Source organism: Mya arenaria, chromosome 5 (assembly GCF_026914265.1).
Source record: "Mya arenaria isolate MELC-2E11 chromosome 5, ASM2691426v1".
Lineage (NCBI taxonomy): Eukaryota > Metazoa > Mollusca > Bivalvia > Myida > Myidae > Mya > Mya arenaria.
This window is the reverse complement of record NC_069126.1, coordinates 47,207,191-47,220,958: the sequence shown is the minus strand read 5'-3', so window position 1 is coordinate 47,220,958 and position 13,768 is coordinate 47,207,191. Positions and strand designations below refer to the sequence as shown.

At 38.3% G+C, this 13,768-nt stretch overlaps 1 protein-coding gene across 2 annotated transcripts in view; it reads left to right on the top strand.

Annotated features, from left to right (window-relative positions):
• The first annotated feature begins 660 nt into the window (after nucleotides 1-660).
• LOC128234179 (zinc finger protein GLI4-like) overlaps nucleotides 661-13,768 on the top strand; it is an 83,294-nt gene continuing 70,186 nt past the window's right edge. For both annotated transcript variants that reach the window (XM_052948237.1, XM_052948236.1), the window contains exon 1: nucleotides 661-939. The gene's annotated coding sequence lies outside the window, so the exon portion shown is untranslated. The remainder of the gene's footprint in view (nucleotides 940-13,768) is intronic.

Below are 13,768 nucleotides of genomic sequence, written 5' to 3'. Positions count from 1 at the left end.
TTGATTGATGGCTTTGAAGCCTGGACAAAATTGGTTCACTTGGTGAATGTTTTTGTAATGTTTGCACATTTTAGTAAGTTTGTTGGTCCATCTAAGAAAAATGATGTCAATTATCTTTATCTGCTCCTGTAAGCTCTCATTTTAAACTAAGGTTAACTAGTTCAAGAGTGTACTTCGACCATAAAAAGAATGGTGTTGATTAAAAATCTTTGTGTAGAATGATATAATAGTTATAATTTTTGAATTAATGGAAAATCCCGGAAAAAAACATATGAATGACAGATTATTTCGCAAATACTAGGACGTTAATTTAATTTATCATTCTTAATCACCTAGAACATGTTTTATATGCAAATAATGTGATTAAACTAAAACAACCCGTGATTAAGTAATATTATCAGATTATATCTTGAAATGATACAATAATTGGCCACAAAGAATCTCTGAATGTTTACAAATAATATTTATTTTTTTAAAAAGGATTTAACGTTTTTGCAGGTAAGGGAGATAATTGTTGTCCTATCACAATATCCTGACTGTCCAGGTAGCAAATGATCTCCCCTGTCCCAGTGAGCCTGAATTGTAGGCTGTAGTCAGTGAGGCGGGACGTAACTGCAGTATAATGTTACCCTCTCGTACAGACCATACACACCTCGCTCACACAATAACATTCTACATGTGCCCCTGTATAATCTACTGTAAACTGTTCTCTTCCTCTTTTTGTGTTTAGAATGATGATACATCTATGACATCTGTGTTTTGGTTATGACGGATGACTTTAGGACTTGTGTATGGTTTTGAGAAGTTATTAACTTTCTGGAGGTATTTTCTTGTGTAGTTTTGAGTGTCTTTGAAAGTCTCTGAACACTGGATTCTGATTCCTTGTGAAGGATGGTAGATTTTATTTGATGCCTGGCTAAAGATCCTCATTTTTGACCGGTATGTATATAAAATATATTGTCTTAAAGATGATAGATTAGGGATTATTATGCTTACTATTCTGTATATTTTAGTCTTTGAATGCAGCATATATACATATATATAAACAGAAAGCAACTTTGCAAGGAAATATCTATTCTATTGAATAAATGGTACCAACATGTAAGCCTGAATTATCATATATTTGAAAGACTTAGCTTTTTTGCCATTTATAAAAAGTAGTCATAATGAAATGTTTGCCTTATTTGAAATTAGCGTCTTGACTTTAAGGCAAATAGCGTATTAAGTTAGGTGCAAATTTGCGGTCTGTAACAATGGGAAGAGACTTTTTGTAGATAGGTTAACTGCGGGTTAGAATGTTGAATGAAGATCAGTATGGACAGATAGAATCTAGGTGACATTTGATAGTAGGTTGTATTGTCTACTAGGGTGGGGGTTACCCTGATTTCAGGAGACGGTCTTAAGTCATCTACAGGTTGGATTTAAAATATTAGATTTCATAAATATTTGTGCCTCACAGCCTGTGCTGATTGTACAGTAAAATGGATACTTTTTTCCAATTTTGTACGCAATCCTTCTACATTGTAGAATGAGTAAAATCCACAGAATAGCATCTCATTCTAAGTCTTCTACTTTTTTAAGAAGCAAAAGTGGATGATTGTATTGTCATAGCCTTGGTGTTGTGGTGTTGTCATCATCAAAAACCTTGACATTAACTCAACTTAAGTCATTAACGATATTCAAATGAAATTTGGTACAAATGTTGACAGAACACCGCTACTCATATTCAACAAGAGGCCCAAAACTCCGGCTTGATTGATTGTTGAGTTATTTGCCTTTTTAACCATGCGTCTTGAACTGTAGTGATGAATTTCTTTGTTTCTGTCGTTGCTTGTGAATTTATTTTGCAAAGATAACATCCTATTTATTTTATGCAAAACTTGCATTGAAATAACAACAATTTAATTGTGGAACATAATAATTTAAATGGCAAAACAATTCAGTCAGTTCAATTTTATTTCCAGACTGCTGTATTAAATATGTTTTCTTGATATTTGAAATGAATTTTTTTGTATGACTACATAACAAAACAAACAAACAAACTTAAACTGCAAATAATGACAGGATAGAAGTTGAATTGAAATACATATTCCATACATTTTATGAAATTATGATATTTTCTAACAGGGAAATTAACATTATGTGGTCTTCAGGATATAAGTCATTTAAATCTTATTTTTTTATTTGGAATTATACCTCATGAAAACATGCCAAGTGGGGGGGGGGGAAACTAAAATGTGCCATGTTGCAGGGCGGAAATATGACAGATTATTATTTCATATTACCAAATAGCATATTTTGCCCCGCCATTTGGCATATTTATTTTGGCAAAATGGTTGAAGTCTGCCACCATACCAAAATAATTAATTTGCAAGTTTCTATTAAAAAATTGAACATGACTACCTGAAATTTGGCAGAATTTGACACTGCATATTAAAAAGTTATTATTTCCCCAAAACTATATATATTTGAAAGCCGTGAATCAACTCTCCGATGTGGACGGAAATAAAGCTGATTGTATTCTACAAATGTAATAATAAAATTTAAACATTTTGAAATTCTAAAAAAAATAATATATGTATAGATGCCCAAGTTCATTCTGGCTTGCTCAAATTCTAAATTTATATAGCAGGGCTGGTTAAAAATATTAATCCCAAGCAATAGTATAAGAATTCAGGCTTGTTCATCCAAAAGTCTTATTTTGATGTCTGCCTTATATTTTGCCATACGTGGTATTGATTTAAAGGGGATTACTTATTATTTTATTTATGATTAATGCACCTTATTGTCCCATTTTATTGCATTTTAACACAAAATTTGATTTTTAAGGAAATACCTTTAACATATTAATGGAAATACCTTGAACACATTTGACCAAAATAGAAGAGCCCTTTTGATGACTCAGAAGAGGGCTTGACCCCTTAAATTAATTGAAAATGTTTGAGAAAAAGATTTCCTTATACAATTCAAACAGGTGTTAGCCTCACACTCCTGTATCAATTAGTTTTATAAATTTAAAAGTAAATTTGCTCAAGTAACTGGCATCAGGTTACCCTGTGTGGTGAATTGTGCAACGGAAGTTGTCAAAATGTGGCGTCAAGCTTGGCCTTTTGTACATTCCAGGTTTTATTTGCTTAATTAATAAATTAACAGAAAATTATTTCATTTCATGCAGATGCACATTTGAGCTTAAGAAATACTTAATTAAAAATGTACAATCATACAGAGTTTATGCTCTGCAGTGAGTGCTATTTTGTGTAAATATACAAAATATGTTACTTTGAATTTATGTGTGTCACATGCTATTTTGTGCAGATAAACCAATGCAAATGGTAAACTTATTGCTCACATTTAGTGAGAAGTTTACAATCTACAGACTGTATGTCCTCCTCCTCAATTTCCCTTTCCAAGCTTTGTGTCCACTCATTATAACTCTTCCATGACATTTAGCCCTCAGTTTTTAAAGCAAGGTCAGTGTAATACTGAAAGGTAAAATATTAGAAGATTGTAGTGTCCACTCAATCTTGAGAATTGTGAAGGATTCTGTTGCTGTATGGAACATAATGTTCAACACTTAAAAATAGTATGCCAAGTTAATTTTCCAGGAACCTCTGTTTAAGGTCAAGGTCATGCTTATGGGTCAAAGTAATATTGCCCTTTTACTGTTATGTCAGCTTCATTTTTTAAAGACTGCTCAAATAATTCTAATGTTAGAGGTTGGCACACTCGCTTCCTGACCTGGGCGCATGTGCGTTTGGTTTGTGGTAACCAAGCCCGGCAAGTTGTACTCCGTTTTCCCTCAAATTAAAGACCACACTCTCTCATAACCACACTCTCTCATAATATTGTGCGAAGGAGAATGACTAGCATTATATAACAAAACTTTCTTTACAATCATTTAGGAAAAAGGAGTTTCATTAATATTTGACATTTCTGCCAAAATTTTACACAATGAATGAGGGACAATGTATGATTTTTGCCTTAAAAACAGTAATTTTCTATGTAGTAAATATTCCCTCTTTCAGTAGAATGTCTGTCTCAAAAATTTTGTTTCCCCATTAAGTAAAAAAAAAATCATTTAAATTGGACAGTTTATTAAATGTCTTTTCCTCAGCATGCTATCTTTTATCCCTGAACATTTTTTTGCTGTGATATAATGAGGCCATTAAAACATGTTGGGCGCCAACCTACATATCACTCGGCCCTGGCAAGTATTAAACATATAAGATTTCAAAGGGAATGGAAACCATCTGCCAAGCTGAAGGGAAGGGTTTTGATTTATTTTGGGAAAATATATGAAAAATTTGCTGGAAATGTCGGAAGTTGAAAGCATTGTGTTATTATTTGGTTTTGAGGAGAATGGCATTTTGGACATCATAAGAACATCTCCATTTCTCCTTCAAATAGGAAATAATCAACATTGTCAATTGGTCATTTTAGTCAAAATCATGTTCTTTGAAAATGTTAATATGGTTGGATTGAATTTCATACAACATTCACCATATAAATAGATATAATGGTTTATAAAATATTTATTACATGCCAATTCTTAAAGGATTAATATGTTTGCAGTTTTCCTCCGAATAGCTGATATATTTCTGTACCTCATAATAAAATATTAATATTCTAAGGCCCTTTGATATATTCCTCTATCATTAACTATAATCTCCACACTATCACTCTTTCACAGTGCATCATCAGGAAGATATAGTTACATTATGAGGCATAACTCTGCAATAAGTCCCAGCATTTCAGATACCCTAAGAATCATTGAGAACGCTGCCAAGAATTAAGATACTAGCTTAACCATCAGCTTTATTCCAATCACCTGTTGTAATAACTTGGGATATTTTTTAATGTTCTGATATTTTATCATTATTATCTCACAACTTGGAGGTAGAAAGATGAGAACACAAACTTGATCAACCCCGTGATTATATGCCACCACTTTTACTGACTTGAAATATTGACTTATTTATTATATAAAATGATTTCTGTTATTAGTAAAATTTCACCTCTGAAAATACCAACTGTTGCTGGTGACTTAAAGTCACGTCAAGGAAAGAAAATTAATGTTTTCTACATTTAATCTCTTGGAGCCATATTCATAAAGCTTCTTAAGTCATTTCTTAGCTTATGTTGATTTCCTAAGAATTTTGAAGCCACCCATATTCATAGAAAAGTATAAGGCTTTTTTAACAGTAAGTTTAGTGTATTCAATTGTGTGATCATCATGGGCAGCAAAGATATGAGAGGATTGGTCAGTGTAAGAGCGAAAGGGTGGTCGAGTGGTGATGGTGTTTGCCTCTCATCCAACAGGTGGTGGGCTCGAGCTCCATGTGGTGAAATTTCTCTTGGCTTCTTAAAAGAGACACCAGATAAGGATTCTACCAAGGAAACAGAATTGAGAAGCATTCATAGTAGCATACATCTGTCTTCACACAGCTTTTGCACAATAAATACAAGACTTATATGCCTGATGTTTCTGTATGTAGCCAGTTCCATAACTGTCCCTAAACATGTGTTGAGTTTTGCCCCTTAAGAGTCTCTTATTGGAAAGCCTGTTTGTGTGAACATATTTCATATACACATTACACATTGTACAATTACTCAACCACAACAATGTATATAACTGAAAAAATATATAACATGAAATTGCGTGTTTTAATTTCGGGGGTTTATGGTGGGTGAAGTATTTTTAGTGCTCATTTTTGAGTGCCAGTGCTCATCAGAAAATTCTCGTTGTGCTGCATGATGATACTTGTACTTAGAACTGTCTTCAGAAAGTTTTACCAAATTATGCTGCACTTAACTTGCTCTGACATGTCTAATCTTCTCCTGTAAGAAGATTCTGAAAAGGGATTTCAATTTAATCCACGGATAAGAATGTTTTGCATAAATGGATTAATGTAGACAGTGGAACAGCCTGACCCAGGAGGCCATTCACCTTCATACAACTTGGATGTACTGAGAACGTTTGCCTGGAATTGCCTTCTTGATGGAAAAAATTAAAACTGTCTGGTGAAAAAAGTGCACAATTGGTGCATGGAACAATGAATAAAGGAAATGTCTGAACTGAAATTGGTTTGTTCTCTACCAGAAGTGCTTTGTTTCTTTCAGTCTATCCAAGAACAGGGCCCACATATTACGAACACCTTGAGTCTGAATTTGGAACACAGTCTTGGGAATTTGAATTCATGAATGTAAGATAAATGTAATACATGTAATTTGTAAGATGAACTGTGATGTTCACCATAACAGCAACTTTAAAATGAAATTAAAATAAACCCAAATTCACTTCTGTCCTAGACCTGAGATACAGGGCCTAAATTCACACATACACCTTGAGTCTGAGTTTCAGGGCCAGAGTCTGAGTTTCAGGGCCAGAGTCTGAGTTTCAGGGCCCATATTCAAACACAATGCCTTGAGTCTGAGTTTCAGGGCCCATATTCAAACACAATGCCTTGAGTCTGAGTTTCAGGGCCCATATTCAAACACAATGCCTTGAGTCTTGAGTTTCAGGGCCCATATTCACACACACTGCCTTGAGTCTGAGTTTCAGGGCCCATATTCAAACACACTGCCTTGAGTCTGAGTTTCAGGGCCCATATTCAAACACAATGCCTTGAGTCTGAGTTTCAGGGCCCATATTCACACACACTGCCTTGAGTCTGAGTTTCAGGGCCCATATTCAAACACAATGCCTTGAGTCTGAGTTTCGGGGCCCATATTCAAACACAATGCCTTGAGTCTGAGTTTCAGGGCCCATATCCACACACAATGCCTTGAGTCTGAGTTTCAGGGCCCATATTCACACACAATGCCTTGAGTCTGAGTTTCAGGGCCCATATTCACACACAATGCCTTGAGTCTGAGTTTCAGGGCCCATATTCACACACAATGCCTTGAGTCTGAGTTTCAGGGCCCATATTCACACACAATGCCTTGAGTCTGAGTTTCAGGGCCCATATTCACACACACTGCCTTGAGTCTGAGTTTCAGGGCCCATATTCAAACACAATGCCTTGAGTCTGAGTTTCAGGGCCCATATTCAAACACAATGCCTTGAGTCTGAGTTTCAGGGCCCATATTCACACACAATGCCTTGAGTCTGAGTTTCAGGGCCCATATTCACACACAATGCCTTGAGTCTGAGTTTCAGGGCCCATATTCACACACAATGCCTTGAGTCTGAGTTTCAGGGCCATATTCACACACACTGCCTTGAGTCTTAGTTTAAGGGCCCATATTCACACACAATGCCTTGAGTCTGAGTTTCAGGGCCCATATTCAAACACAATGCCTTGAGTCTGAGTTTCAGGGCCCATATTCAAACACAATGCCTTGAGTCTGAGTTTCAGGGCCCATATTCACACACAATGCCTTGAGTCTGAGTTTCAGGGCCCAAATTCAAACACAATGCCTTGAGTCTGAGTTTCAGGGCCCATATTCAAACACAATGCCTTGAGTCTGAGTTTCAGGGCCCATATTCACACACAATGCCTTGAGTCTGAGTTTCAGGGCCTATATTCAAACACAATGCCTTGAGTCTGAGTTTCAGGGCCCATATTCACACACAATGCCTTGAGTCTGAGTTTCAGGGCCCATATTCACACACAATGCCTTGAGTCTGAGTTTCAGGGCCCATATTCACACACACTGCCTTGAGTCTGAGTTTCAGGGCCCATATTCAAACACAATGCCTTGAGTCTGAGTTTCAGGGCCCATATCCCCACACACTGCCTTGAGTCTGAGTTTCAGGGCCCATATTCACACACACTGCCTTGAGTCTGAGTTTCAGGGCCCATATTCAAACACAATGCCTTGAGTCTGAGTTTCAAGGCCCATATTCACACACAATGCCTTGAGTCTGAGTTTCAGGGCCCATATTCAAACACAATGCCTTGAGTCTGAGTTTCAGGGCCCATATTCACACACAATGCCTTGAGTCTGAGTTTCAGGGCCCATATTCAAACACAATGCCTTGAGTCTGAGTTTCAGGGCCAAGAGTCTGAGTTTTAGGGCCCATATCCACACACAATGCCTTGAGTCTGAGTTTCAGGGCCCATATTCACACACAACACCTTGAGTCTGAGTTTTAGGGCCAGAGTCTGAGTTTCAGGGCCCATATTCACACACAACGCCTTGAGTCTGAGTTTCAGGGCCAAGAGTATGAGTTTCAGGGCCCATATTCACACACAACGCCTTGAGTTTGAGTTTCAGGACCAAGAGTCTGAGTTTCAGGGCCCATATTCACGCTTTCAGTCTGAGTTTGAGTTTCAGGGCCAAGAGTCTGAGTTTCAGGGCCCATATTCACACACAACGCCTTGAGTCTGAGTTTCAGGGCCAAGAGTCTGAGTTTCAGGGCCCATATTCACACACAACGCCTTGAGTTTGAGTTTCAGGGCCAAGAGTCTGAGTTTCAGGGCCCATATTCACGCTTTCAGTCTGAGTTTGAGACTTTAAATCTTTATTCTCTTGTTAACAAGTGTTTGTAAAGTATTGATGACAGAATTTGTTGTTTGTATTGTGTAACTAGTATCTAATCACTTTTTCAGTTATAGGAATGATATTTATTAAAATTTGTTCAATTTTAAAACTCTGAATGTGAACCTCAAACACAAATATGTGCCCTGGTTTCTACCCACAAAAAGAGTATAAGTAAGTTTATAAATCACTGAAAGTTATTGATGCACTATGTTTAAAAATCTAACTTCTTGGAATTGTTGAAGTTTCCCATGTTTCAAAAATGGTTTGGGTATGTAATTAATGGGTCCCTAATGGCTCAACACATTTCAGCCTTCAAACAGTGAAAAATATGAGACTGAACCAGAGCATATTTTACATCCAAACTGTGTTTAACAGTAATTACTTCTAAATGTTAACACTCGAACAGAAAATTGAACTGTCAATGCAAAGTATTTGATGAATTTCTCTTGTTTCAAAAAGCATTATCTACTTCCAGAAATTCCAGTTTAAATGGCTAAATGATTGATGAAACTTTACAAGTCTTGATTAGCTGTACTTGAAAAGCCAACAGATAAAGAACAGTTGCCTGAATCTGCTGTCAAAAGGAAATCTGTTGATGAAGTGGTTATAACTTGCTTCACTTGCCGGAACTTCATCATGGAACATTTCTAGAAGAATTTTGTCTATATCTATAAACAAGAATTAAAGCTATCTGTAACTAAAATAGACTTCCAGATGCTTTGTCAGCCTGTCTGCTTAAAATGATTAAGTCAATAGGCCAGTTGTTCGTTAAATTTAACGAAGTTGTTAACATGAAACATTCAAATCTTTACTGCTCTGGACTTGTAGCATGGATCAACTTTTGATATGCAGTATTTCTAACAAGATCTGTGACAACTGTTTCAGATGTAATTCTTTTATATTATAACTATACTGGATGATCATGTCGTTAACTTGAACAATGTCAGTAATTTGGTTTGGTCAAAGTTAGTCAAAACATTTATTGGTAGTTCGATATTCACCGGAACCCCATAACTACTGTTAACCAATGAAATCATTTAAATGTGCAAACTTGCTGATAGATAACCTGTAGACAACTTTGTTAAAGTTTTATACAGTTGGCCTATTTGGAATTTCTCAGGATTTAAAAAGTACCTATTTGTCAATTAAGTATTTGTTAATGTACAACATTATTGTGGAAAAATAACGCATTGACCTTAAGGCCAATATTAATTTATTGCCATATTTTTCATCCAATTTTTATTTTAAATGGGGGCGGGGGTTGACATTATATTTTTTATTTCTCTTAGATGACTCTTCCACAAGTGAATATGTGTTTGTGATCTTTCTTATTGCATAGAGGGACCATATACATGACATTGTGCTCTAGACAAACTAGTAACATTATCCTAACTATTCTTCTTTTTACATATGAATTTTATACATCAACTCTGTAGGTTTGAATAACCCCCCTTCACTGACAGTACTGGACCAATATTCAAATACAGACCCTAATTTAACCAAAAAAAATGAGAATAAGATTTAATGGGCTGCAAAAAAAGAGGGGGCGGGCGGGTATGAAAATCTAGCAATTTATTTATAATCGCCTAATATTGCTACTGCTGGGAGTTGGCAATGACTTGAAAGATTTTTATCAAAGTTTTATGACTACATTAAATTTATAAACAGCTAACAGTATTGAATAGATTACTGGCAATGCTGTGTTTTGACTTCTAGTTCAGCTTCTTAAGCCGAATGGCCTATCAGTAAGTGAAGCCAGAAGGTCAAGTGGTCTCAAGTTCTAGGCAAGAAGCACAACAGGAGACCCAGTCTGAAAGTCCAGACAGTAGACTGGTCTGTTTGGTTTTGATTTAATATTTTGTGTACTTGATCAAAGGTCTTCGCTGGGAAAGACAGTATGTGGACTACCAAAAGTTTCAGTTTCCATGATGCATTGACATCAAGGTGGCAGAGTCAGTACATGCATACTGACATACATCCTGACATACATCATTTGAATGGCCTGACATACAATCTGTCAGTGGCTTGACATATATCATGTGAATGGCTTGACATACACCCTTTTAGTATCATGACATACATCCTATGAATGGCCTGTCATTCATTCTAAGAGTGACCTGACAAACACCCTGTGAGTGTACTGACATACATCCTGTGAGTGTCCTGATATACATCGATCCTGTGAGTGGCCTGACATACATCCTGTGAATGGTCTGACATACTTCCTGTGAATGGTCTGACATACATCATGTGAGTGGTCTGACATTCATTATCTTGAGTGGCCTGACATACATACTATGAGTGGCTTGACATACATCCTGTGAGTGGCCTGACATACTTCCTGTGAGTGGCCTGACATACTTCCTGTGAGTGGCCTGACATACATATTATGAGTGACTTGACATACTTCCTGTGAATAGTCTGACATACATCCTGTGAGTGTCCTGACATGCTTCCTGTGAGTGGCCTGACATACATATTATGAGTGGCTTGACATACATCCTGTGAATGGTCTGACATACTTCCTGTGAATGGTCTGACATACATCCTGTGAGTGGTCTGACATTCATTCTCTTGAGTGGCCTGACATACATACTATGAGTGGCTTGACATACATCCTGTGAGTGGCCTGACATACTTCCTGTGAGTGGCCTGACATACATATTATGAGTGACTTGACATACTTCCTGTGAATAGTCTGACATACATCCTGTGAGTGTCCTGACATGCTTCCTGTGAGTGGCCTGACATACATATTATGAGTGGCTTGACATACATCCTGTGAGTGGTCTGACATACATCCTGTGAGTGGCCTGACATACTTCCTGTGAATGGTCTGACATACATCCTGTGAGTGTCCTGATATACATCGATCCTGTGAGTGGCTTGACATACATCCTGTGAGTGGCTTGACATACATCCTGTGAGTGGTCTGACATACATCCTGTGAGTGGCCTGACATACTTCCTGTGAATGGTCTGACATACATCCTGTGAGTGTCCTGATATACATCGATCCTGTGAGTGGCTTGACATACATCCTGTGAGTGGCTTGACATACATCCTGTGAGTGGTCTGACATACATCCTGTGAGTGGTCTGACATACATCCTGTGAATGGTCTGACATACTTCCTGTGAGTGGCTTGACATACATCCTGTGAGTGGCCTGACATACTTCCTGTGAGTGGCCTGACATACATACTATGAGTGGCTTGACATACATCCGGTGAGTGGCCTGACATTCATACTCTGAGTCGCCTGACATACATACTCTGAGTGGCCTGACATACATCCTATGAGTGGTCTGACATTCATACTATGAGTGGCTTGACATACATCCTCTGAGTGGCCTGACATGCTTCCTGTGAGTGGCCTGACATACATCCTGTGAATGGTCTGACATACATCCTGTGAGTGGCCTGACATACATACTATGAGTGGCTTGACATACATCCTCTGAGTGGCCTGACATGCTTCCTGTGAGTGGCCTGACATACATCCTGTGAATGGTCTGACATACATCCTGTGAGTGGCCTGACATACATACTATGAGTGGCTTGACATACATCCGGTGAGTGGCCTGACATTCATACTCTGAGTCGCCTGACATACATACTCTGAGTGGCCTGACATACATCCTATGAGTGGTCTGACATTAATACTATGAGTGGCTTGACATAATCCTCTGAGTGGCCTGACATACATACTGTGAGTGGCCTGACATACATCCTGTGAATGGTCTGACATACATCCTGTGAGTTGCGTGACATACTTCCTGTGAGTGGCCTGACATACATATTATGAGTGGCTTGACATACTTCCTGTGAATGGCCTGACATACATCCTGTGAGTTGCATGACATACATCCTGTGAGTGGCCTGACATTCATACTCATGAGTGGCCTGACATACATAATGTGAGTGCCCTAACATACATCCTGAGAATGGTCTGACATACATCCTGTGAGTTGCATGACATACATCATGTGAGTGGCCTGACATACTTCCTGTGAGTGTTCTGACATACTTCCTGTGAGTGGTCTGACATACATCCTGTGAGTGGCCTGACATACATCCTGTGTGTGGCCTGACATACATCCTGTGAGTGGCCTGACATACATCCTGTGAGTGGCCTGACATACATACTGTGAGTGGCCTGACATACATCCTGTGAGTGGTCTGACATTCATTCTCTTGAGTGGCCTGACATGCTTCCTGTGAGTGGCCTGACATACATCCTGTGAGTGGCCTGACATACATCCTGTGTGTGGCCTGACATACATCCTGTGAGTGGTCTGACATTCATTCTCTTGAGTGGCCTGACATACATCCTGTGAGTGGCCTGACATACTTACTGTGAGTGGCCTGACATACATCCTGTGAGTGGCCTGACATACATCCTGTGTGTGGCCTGACATACATCCTGTGAGTGGCCTGACATACATCCTGTGTGTGGCCTGACATACATCCTGTGAGTGGTCTGACATTCATTCTCTTGAGTGGCCAGACATACATCCTGTGAGTGGCCTGACATACTTACTGTGAGTGGCCTGACATACATCCTATGAGTGGCCTGACATACATCCTGTGTGTGGCCTGACATACATCCTGTGAGTGGTCTGACATTCATTCTCTTGAGTGGCCTGACATACATCCTGTGTGTGGCCTGACATACATCCTGTGAGTGGTCTGACATTCATTCTCTTGAGTGGCCTGACATGCTTCCTGTGAGTGGTCTGACATACTTACTGTGAGTGGCCTGACATACATCCTGTGAGTGGCCTGACATTCATACTATGAGTGGCTTGACATACATCCTGTGAGTGGCCTGACATACATCCTGTGAATGGTCTGACATTCATTATCTTGAGTGGCCTGACATACTTACTGTGAGTGGCCTGACATACATCCTGTGAGTGGCCTGACATTCATTCTCTTGAGTGGCCTGACATACTTACTGTGAATGGCCTGACATACATTGTGTGAGTGAGAAGAAAGCATGACCTGAAAAACATCATGTGCAAGAAGATAATTATGGTTTTGGTTGACCTGTAGCTTGCTGATATATCAATGTTTATTTTGATAGACATTGCAAAACAACCTGTACAAACTGATACACTGTAAGAAAACACAAACATCATGGCATGATTCCTGGAATCAACGTCTACCCCTGAGAAGTGTTTCTTACTTTAAATTTTTAAGTACTACATGCATAAATAATGTATGATATTTGAAATTTGAAGCAGGTATTTTGTGCAAGGCTGATGTAGGTTTCGGCA